Below are 9,490 nucleotides of genomic sequence, written 5' to 3' on the forward strand. Positions count from 1 at the left end.
AAAAAAAAAAAAAAAAAAAAAAGTCACACAAAAATTCTATCTTTGCATGTACTAAATCTACCAATTTTCCCACATCTGTTCTTGTTTTTCCACAAAGCATGAATGAACTACCCTGCTCCTATTAAAGGCCAACTCCTCCATTTCTCTGGCCACTTAATCTCTTCTCCCTTTAAGAACTTTCCTCCTTCAATTATATCTACTCTTTCATTTATCATCTGTTTCTCCTAGTATCACAGATTATCTCCATTAGAAAACAAAGCTACCTTGGAGACTAAACAAATACAGTATTGAAAGATACTTTAAACAGTGTGACAAACACCAGGTGTGGTGGCGCACGCCTGTAATCCCAGCACTCGGGAGGCTGAGGCAGAAGTTTGAGGTCAGCCTTGGCTACATAGTGAGTTCCAGGTCAGTCTCAACTACACAGAGAGACCCTGTCTCAAAAAACAAAACAAAACAAAACAAAACAAAAAAACCCAAAAAACCAATTCAGACATTTTCGCAAAACATACAAATGTGGGATTTAGGAAGTACTGGGAATGCTGTAACCTCTGAGCTTCTGCCTCAACATGTGTGCCCTGAGCCTCTACCTCCACCTCCGCCATATTCCACAAAGGAGCTGTGACTGCAGCTCAAACCCACGCAGGATGAGGACACACCTGGAGAACCACTGCAGGGGGTTGTGGAGCACACAGCTACTGAAATCCTGGAAAGATACCGCTGCTGTTTTTTGTTTGTTGTTTTGAGACAGGGTCTCACTATGTGGTTCAGGTTGGCCTGGAACTTTTGTTGCTCCTCCGACCTCAGCCTCCTAAGTGCTGAGATTTCTCAGATGCATCACCATGCCCAGCTTGTTTTGTTTTCTAACTATAGGAAAAGACAATGCATGAACTAAACAAGGTGTTAACATAACCATAAAGAAAAAAATATTTCAAGTGATTTAAATCATATTATTCTGACAAAACATTCTCCACAGAATGCACTCTTTTCAGGACAAGGAAAACTGTACATAAGTGAAAACTAAATGCATTACTGTATTCTGACTAGCAATCTTATCTTCATGGAAAGATGTACTGGGCTCGTACATTCAGTGTTAGATGAGTACTTAGCATGTGCAAGGCCCTGGGTTCAATGCTCAGCATGGGCAGGAGGAGCAGGTACTGAGCTATAACTCACTACCACATAATTTGCTTATTAAAACTATTCAAGTCCATGAAGTCCTGGGTTTGATACCCAGCACTGCAAATAACATGTACAGGTCGGTGGTTTTTAGTATTATCATAGATACATGCAATCGTCTCTACAATCAACTCTAGAACATTTTCAACACCTCGAGAAACACTATACCTTCAGCTATACCCGCCTAGCTCCCTTCCCTCCAGTCCTACACCACTAGTCTTTCTATATCACAGATCTGTCTATTCTGGAAATTTCAGACCAATGGGAACATTTACTAGTATCTTGTTACTGGTTGCTTTCATCCACCACAATGTTTTTTTTGTTTGTTTGTTTTTCCCGGTACTGAGAATTGAACTCAGGACCTTGCTCTTGCCAGGCAGGCACTGCATTATCCTGAGCTAAATCACTGGCCCTTCACCACAATGTTTTGGTTTTGGTTTTGGTTGAGACAGGGTCTCACTATATAGTTGAGACTGACCTGGAACTCACTATGTAGCCCAGGCTGGTCTTGAACTCACAACGATCTTCCTGCCTTGGCCTCCTGAGTGCTGGGATTACAGGTGTGCGCCACCATGCCCAGCTCCACCACAATGTTTTTAAACTTCAACTATGTTATTAAATGTATCAGTACATACTTCATTCATTTGTGTAGTCAAGTAATATTCCACTGTGTGCAAATACCCTCCCTTCCTTCCTTCCTTCGTTTTTTTTTTTTTTTGGTCCTGCAGACTAAAACCAGGGCCTTAAGCATGTAAAGCATGCATTCTGCTATTGACCTACACCTCCCATCCCTTCACTCATCAGCTAATAGATATTTAGACTGCTGCTATAAATTGTCATGAATATGTATTTGTTTCTTTTCGGTATATACCCTAGGAGAACAGCTGGGTCATATGGCAACACTAAATTAAAGAATTTGGGAAAATAATAAAATTTTTGGAATGTACATCCCTATCAACAATGTATAAATGTTCCAGTTTGTTGAGCTGGGTATCATAGTGCATGACTATAATTCCAATAGTCAGGAGGGTGAAGTGGGGAGGATCTCTGCAAGTTCAAGGCCAGCTGGGGCTACATAGCGAGTTCAAGGCCAGCCTGCACCACAAAGCAAAACCCTGTTTCAAAAAAGCCAAAAAACAAAACAAACAACAAAAACCTTGTATGTCAAAGGACACTATCAAGAAAGTGAAAAGGGAGAAAATATTTACAAATCACATATTTGAAGAAGGACTTAGACCTGAAGAATGACTAGAATGCATATCCTCTACAGAAATGTCTAAGATGTTCGGCCATGTCTTAAAAGGGCATCTTTTCATTGTTGAGTTCTAAACCTCCTGGCTACAAGTGTTTAATTTTGAAAGTCCACTTTACGTACTTTTTCTGTTGCTCATTCTTTTGACATTGCATCAAAGAAACTATTCCCAAAACCACAGTAATGAAGATTTCACCCCTGTACAAGTTTTACAATTTGTGCTTTTACATTTGAGTCTACGATCCATTTTGAGTAATTTGTATATGTTGTGAAGTAAGATCCCAACTCCATTCTTTTGGCTGTGCCTCTTTAGGTATAATGGCAACCTATTTTCTTAAGACTATTCGTTCTTCCCGTTGAAAATTCTTGGCATCCTTACTGAAAAATTAATTGACCATAGAAACAAAAATATGTCTGTGGACTCTCAATTCTATTCCATAATCTATATATCTATTTTTATGCCAGTACAATACTGTTGTAATCTCTGGCTTTGTAATACATTTTTAAACTATGGGGCTGGGGATTTGGCTCAATGGCACCGCACCTGCCTTAAAGTAGCACAAGTTCCTGATTTCAATCCCTGGCACACGCACGCACGCGAGCACACACACACACACACACACACACACACAGATAAATTTCAAAAGTAGAAAGTATGAGTTCACCAATTTTCTTTTTTTTCAAGACTGTTTTGGCAACTCTGGGGGCTTTGCATTTACATATGAATTTTAGGATTAGCTTCTCCATTTTGGCAAAAAGGCTCATGGGATTTTTTTATTTTTTATTTTTATTTTTGGTACTGGGGATCAAACTTGGGATCTTGCAGCTTGCTAGGCAGGCAGCGGCACAACTGAGCTAAAATCCCCAGCCCTTCATTTTTAATATAAAGTTTATTAACATAAGTGCAGAATAATTGATATAAACTGCTAATTTTGTACAAAATGTTCAATATTCTTTTTTTTTCCCCCTCTTGGTACCAGGGAACAAACTCAGAACCTTGCACTTTCAAGGCAGGTGTGGTGCCACTGAGCAACATCCCTGGCCCTCTTCAATATTCTTAGCAGTTTTTAAGAGTCAAGCCTAATCTGACATGTTCTCCTTGCATTAAACAAGTGAGTTATGTACAATCTCTAGTTCCTGATGTCATAATCTAAAAGACAGCTGTGTCCTATTTTAAATTACTTTTTTTACTATCTACACTACAATTAGGAACCTGCTGATAACTCTTCAATTTAAAAAAATATTATCAGTTGTAATAGAATTCAGCCCATCTTAAAAACTTGAGGTAGATGGGCTGCCACCACCTGTCTTGCAAGTGGAAGGTCCTGAGTTCAATCCCCAATATCCCCAAAAAACAAAAACAAAAACAAAAAAGAAAACTTTTAGATAGAGAGACAGTGCCAAAGATGAAATTTATGAATTTCCAACTTGAGTTGGAAGACACTTGCACCACATTAGATTTGAGGGCTGGGGATTTAGCTCAGTGGTTCAGTGGCCTGCCTTGCAAGCGCCAGGACCTGAGTTCGATCCCCGCTACCACGAAAAAAGAGAAAAAATACAAACATTACATTTGAAAGCTAGATATGGCAGCATGTGCCTTTAATTCTAGCACTCTGTGAAGCTGAGACAGGAGGATTGCTAGACTCAAGCTCAGCCCTGCAATTTATCAATTCAGTGAGACATTGTCAAAAAAAAGAGCTGGGGAGCCAGGAATTTAGCTCAGGAGCACTGTGTCTGCCTCACAAGCAGTAGGTCCTGAGTTTGGTAAACAGGACCAAAAAAAAAAAAATGAAAAAAAAAAAAAAAAAAAAAAAAAAAAAAAAAAAAAAAAAAAAAACAAAGAGCTGGGGATGTAGCTCAGTGTGAAAGCCCTGTAGAGGGTAAGAAAAAGCATTATGTTCCGCCCATCCAAATGAAGGTAAAAGACTTAAAGCTGAATAAAGGGGTTCCCCCATAAAAGGAAAGTGGTCAGTACAGTAAGACACTTGTGTGTTGTACAGTAACTGTCTTGTACACCCTTCTCTAAGCAACCACAAACACAGCACCCTTGAAGCATATGCTCTGGATGTCCACACAGCTGACCTCCTCGGAGTTCCTCACGAGCAGGGGTGACCGTGACTTTATCACGAGGCCCCAGGCTGCAGCTCATCTGAGCACTTTGCTCTCCAATACTGCTGAGCCCGAGAATGGCAATGAACAGCCTCGGCCTCTAGACCTCCGCAACACTTGGGTCTCTAGGGACTTGAGAAGCAGCAGCGAGGGATCTAAGCTGAATGCTTTCGTGGGTGCCAACATCAAGCCTGTCTGCCTTTTCGGTCAGTGAATGTATTCAAATATAGCGGAAAGTAACTTTGTGCACAAACAAGCTTACCTGACAGGCACCATGCAATGCCAATCACTTCGTTTTTCAGCATCATGCTATTTCTGTACATTTTAACTGACACACAGCATTTGTACATACGTATGAGGCACAGCATAATTTGGCACATGTACACAATGTACATGATCAGAGGATAATTTATCATTTCTGTGTGTCGGGACTTTATACTCTTCTAGTTATTTTGAAGTATAACCAGTCCAGACTGTTAGCAGATTCTGACTTGAGCAGATGCCTCATGCAAGAGTCTCTCTTGTCACTTTTCCAAAGGCCACACTGGAGCCTGTAGAGGTTGGAAGCGCATGCTGCGTCCTCATCCCATCTTCACTTACATCTACTTCCTCTTCCTTTAACAACGAGCTCCAGGTGGGAGCCAGCAGCCAGAAGACCAAATGAGAAACTCAGACCCCGAAACTGCAAGGCGGAGATGACCTCTGACAGACAGAAATGAAGCCAAAGCTATTTTCAGTGCATTTCTCAGTTACTCAAAGCCCGCCGGGCACTCTGAGTCACGGCCTCCAGACTCATCAAGGATTACTAGTTTAAGGGCTTTCTTTCCCTGCCACCCTCTGTCACTGTGCCATCTAGGCCAGCCGTGCACTCGCCACGTAGCCCAAGCTGCCTCAGCCTCCCAAGTGCTGGGACTACAGGCGAGGCGTGCACCACCAAGCTCAACTAAAGCCTGTCTGAAACACTACACTTGTGCTGGCAAAGCTCAATATTGGTTCCTGAACAACAGCGTATTCCTCAGTTATCAGAAACAAATTCTTCTTCATTACAGGCTATAGCGGTGGCACACCTATGGTATACATGTTGTGTTTTTCTTTTAAAACAGAAGACGTTAACACACGAGTTGCTTTCTTCTAAACTAAATCCTGAGTATTCAGGTTTACTCGGGGGAGGCTCAGGCAGGAGGATGGCTTGAACTCATGTTTAAGGTGAGCTGGGGCTACAGCATAGCAAGACTGTCTCACAAAACAAACAGTATTCAGGTTTAACTGCAGTGCTGGCACTTTGTGATAATAAGTGGGTTTTGGGTTGCATTTAGTCCAAAAGGTTTGCCATCACTAAGTAGGATGATGGGTGTTTTCCCTGTCCCTAGAGGACCACAGAAAAGCAGGTATATTCAAATCAGTTATAGTGATCCCTACTATTTGGGTGGCTGAGGCAGGAGGATCACTTGAGTCCAGGAGTTCCAGCCTTAGCAAAACAATGAGTTGCTAGGGTAGGGGGAGTAGATGAAACACGTAGTTTTCACTCACAAATTTCTAAATGGTACTCAAGATGTCCTGAGAGAAAGAGATTACTGAGTGTCAATGGCCAGTACTTTTCAGCCCAGTGTGGTGGCACATACCTATAATCCTAGCACTCAGGAAGCTGAGGCAGGAGGATCTCTGTAAATTTGAGGCGAGCTCGAACTACATAGGGAGATCCTGTCTCAAAAGGAAACAAAAAGCCAGTATCTTTCCACCCAGGGCAGGTTTCTATCTTGGCAGCCATGGACAGTTGCTGCTGGGGACAAAAGTACTGCTACAGTCCAGGAATGGACATTTCCACAGCCACAAGCCAAAATCTCCCTACATTTCTTTTGTCAAATTTATCTCTAAGTAGGTTTTTAGCTCAGTGGTGCTGCACCTGCCTCACAAGAACAAGGTTCTGAGTTCAATCCCTGGTACTGGAAAAAAAATTATCTTAAGTATTTTGCTGTTTTTTTTTCTTCCTTGAAGCTATAAGTGTACTGTTCCCTCAATTTTATTTTTGGATTTTTCTTTGCTAATGTATGGATACACAAATGATTTTTGTATATTGGCCCTGCATCCCGAACCTTTCCAAACTTGCTTATTAATTCTAAGTTTTTCGTGGATTTTCTAATTATATACATATTTCAGGATTTTCTTCCCTGTGTACAAAACCATGTCATTTACAAAGATATAGTTCCATTTTTTTCCTCACTTCTTTATAAAAAGCCATCATCTAGCCTTTTGTCCCTATCTTTTTTCCAAATCTACTAGCTCATTCTCCTTTGCTTATAAGTATATTCAAGCCACCTAATCATAAAAACTGTTCCCCTGAATCTCAGTTCAGTCAAGCAATAACTTTCTCACCACCTAAAAATCTTCTGGGTGTGGCAAGCACGGGGCGGGGGGGCCGTGCCTATAATCCCAACACTCTGGGAGGCTGAGGCAGGAGGATTACAAATTTGAGTGCAGCCTGGGAAATTTACCAATACCTGTCTCAAAATTAAAAATTTAAAAAACAAAACAAAAAAGTTTACAGATATAGCTCAGTGTGAAGGTCATGGGTCCAATGCCCAGAACCAGGGAAAAAGAAAAACTTCTGGCTATAGTTTACAACAGCTGCCACCTCCTCCAAATCTCCCATTCATTACTTTAATACTATTTTAAACTCCCATCCTAAAACCACCATCTTTTAAATTGTCAAATCCAACAGCTCTTTTTGGTTCTCATATCACCTCCAAAATAACTTTGTCCATGTTTGGTTTGGACTGTGTAGCCCTCCTGACTCTCCCACAGTTTTTTTTTTTTTGGTATGGGGATGGAGCTCTGGACCTTGTGCAGCGAGGCAGGCAGTGGCACCACTGAGCTAAATCCCCGCCCTCTCCCACAATTCTTAACCCTGTCTCCCTGTCTTCTCAGTGCCCTTTCCCTGCCCCAGTCTCTCACCTCAATCGTTACCTCCATCCCCACCTCCCTCAGGAGTTCCACCCTTCTCATTCCCTTCCCACAGGCAATTCCTCACCGCCACAAAGACTACAATTCAACAATAAAAAGCAAAGCAAAATCAGAAAATTGTAAGTTTCTCTCTAATCAAGTCCACGTATTGCATCCAGAGCTTGCACACAGTAACCACGCTAACTGGCTTCCTACGGAAAGGAAATAAAGGCAGCACACAGCTCTTTGCCAAGTCTTTGTATTTTTTAAGGCTCTTCTCTTAACCAATCATTACTTTTTTCTGGTACAAAAACTAAATCAGTATTTTCCCATAAAAACTTGTTCCTCCGTTTTATTCCTATTATGTGAAATACTAAAACCTCAGAATCATCTTTTCCCACACCCCACTTCCAAGGAGCCTTCTAATTTCATCTCTGAAAATATCTTTTAAGCCAGCCATCGCTCAAGCGCCAGGAGGTAGCCTGGGCCCAGATCCACCGCGGGAAGGAGAGATACGCCTGCTCCCGCCCCAGCCGCCATGGCTCCAGTGCCAGGAAGGTAGCCGCACGGGCGCCCCTGAACCCCCACACCCCCACACAGACACACGCACTCTCAGACCTCCTGACGGTGCCAGTCTTTGGACCCACTCTGCAGAGGCAGAGGTGGTCATGCAGGGTATTTTTCTGAGTTCCCAACTTTGAACATCTTTAAAGAAAGGGCGTGGGAAACCTGTAATAGGACGTTGTGGAGTTCAACCATTCAGAAGGTTGGGAAACTCAATCTGGGCCTTGCAGCCCGAGGTCAGTCAGCGTCACGGGGTTCAGCCATCAGCTAACTGAGATCAGGGGTCTTGCATCCTTGCTCTGTCTGAGCCATTAAATGGTAAATATACTATATTGAAAAGTTTCTTCATTGCAGACATGTTCTGGACTGCTTCGTGATTTCAGTTTAATTCAAATGATTTAAGGGTGATAGACTAGTGACTACCACAGGTGGTCAGTGTCCAAGTTGTGCTTAATCTTAATGTGTTGCTGATTGTATCAGTTGGGATAAAGCATTGCAGTTGATTTGATGAGCTGTTTTCTCTGATGTTATGAAGATGAGAATGTCTGTGGGTCGTTAGAGACACAGAAGCTAGGGCGCAACTATATCAGGAAGATTTGGGTGATAATCCAGAGATTAAATCAAGGACAGTTTGACAACAAAAATAAAAAATGAGAAAACACTTAAGCAAGACACTAGGACAGACTTCCAGTTCACCAATGGCAAACAGTAGGGCAAATGAGGATGAAAAGGCCGATAGTGAACCACCAGGACACCCTGAACTCAAAGCACAGGAAGTAACAAAACAGATCAATCAGGCTCTAGAAAAATTCAAAACAGAAATAATTTCCCAGATAACCATAGAGATAGTGAGCAAAATGGAAGTCATGATGTGAGACTCTAGAGCAGAAACTGACAAAAAACAGATGAGCTCAGGACCATGATAGAAGCCATGAAGGCCCAGCATAAGAAAGAAATGGAAAAAATAAACGCCCAACATAGGAAAGAAATGGAATCCATAAAACAGATTCAAACAGATATCCAGGAGATTAAACACTCTATTGAAAATGTACGCAATAGAATAAAAGAATGCGAAGATAGGCTCTCAGATATAGAAGATAAGATTGCAGTCAGTGACCATGAAAAGAGAGGTCTCTTAAAAACAGTAAGGGATCATGAGAAATCAATCCAACAACTCCTAGATGATGCAAAGAAGAATAACATAAGACTGATAGGAATACATGAAGTAGCAGGAGAAAATACAAATGACTTTAAAAAGCTGTTTGCAGAATTCATGACTGAAAACTTCCCAAACAGAGGGGAAGAATTTGACATTCTGATAACTGAGGCATATAGGACCCCAATTAGCTACAATCAAAAAAAATCTACACCTAGACATATAATAATCAAGATCCCAGAAACCCAACAGAAGAACAAAATACTACAAGCAGTAAGAGAAAAGAAACA

At 41.5% G+C, this 9,490-nt stretch overlaps 1 protein-coding gene and 1 pseudogene across 1 annotated transcript in view; both read right to left on the reverse strand.

Annotated features, from left to right (window-relative positions):
• Nucleotides 1–605, reverse strand: part of LOC104848869 — a 3,242-nt pseudogene extending 2,637 nt beyond the window's left edge.
• Nucleotides 1–9,490, reverse strand: part of Bag4 (BAG cochaperone 4) — a gene marked incomplete at its 5' end in the record, with an annotated part of 42,274 nt that overhangs the window by 26,667 nt on the left and 6,117 nt on the right. The gene's annotated exons all lie outside the window — the stretch shown is intronic.

Source organism: Fukomys damarensis, unplaced genomic scaffold, assembly GCF_012274545.1.
Source record: "Fukomys damarensis isolate Sample0158 unplaced genomic scaffold, DMR_v1.0_HiC HiC_scaffold_18, whole genome shotgun sequence".
Classification (NCBI taxonomy): Eukaryota; Metazoa; Chordata; class Mammalia; order Rodentia; family Bathyergidae; genus Fukomys; species Fukomys damarensis.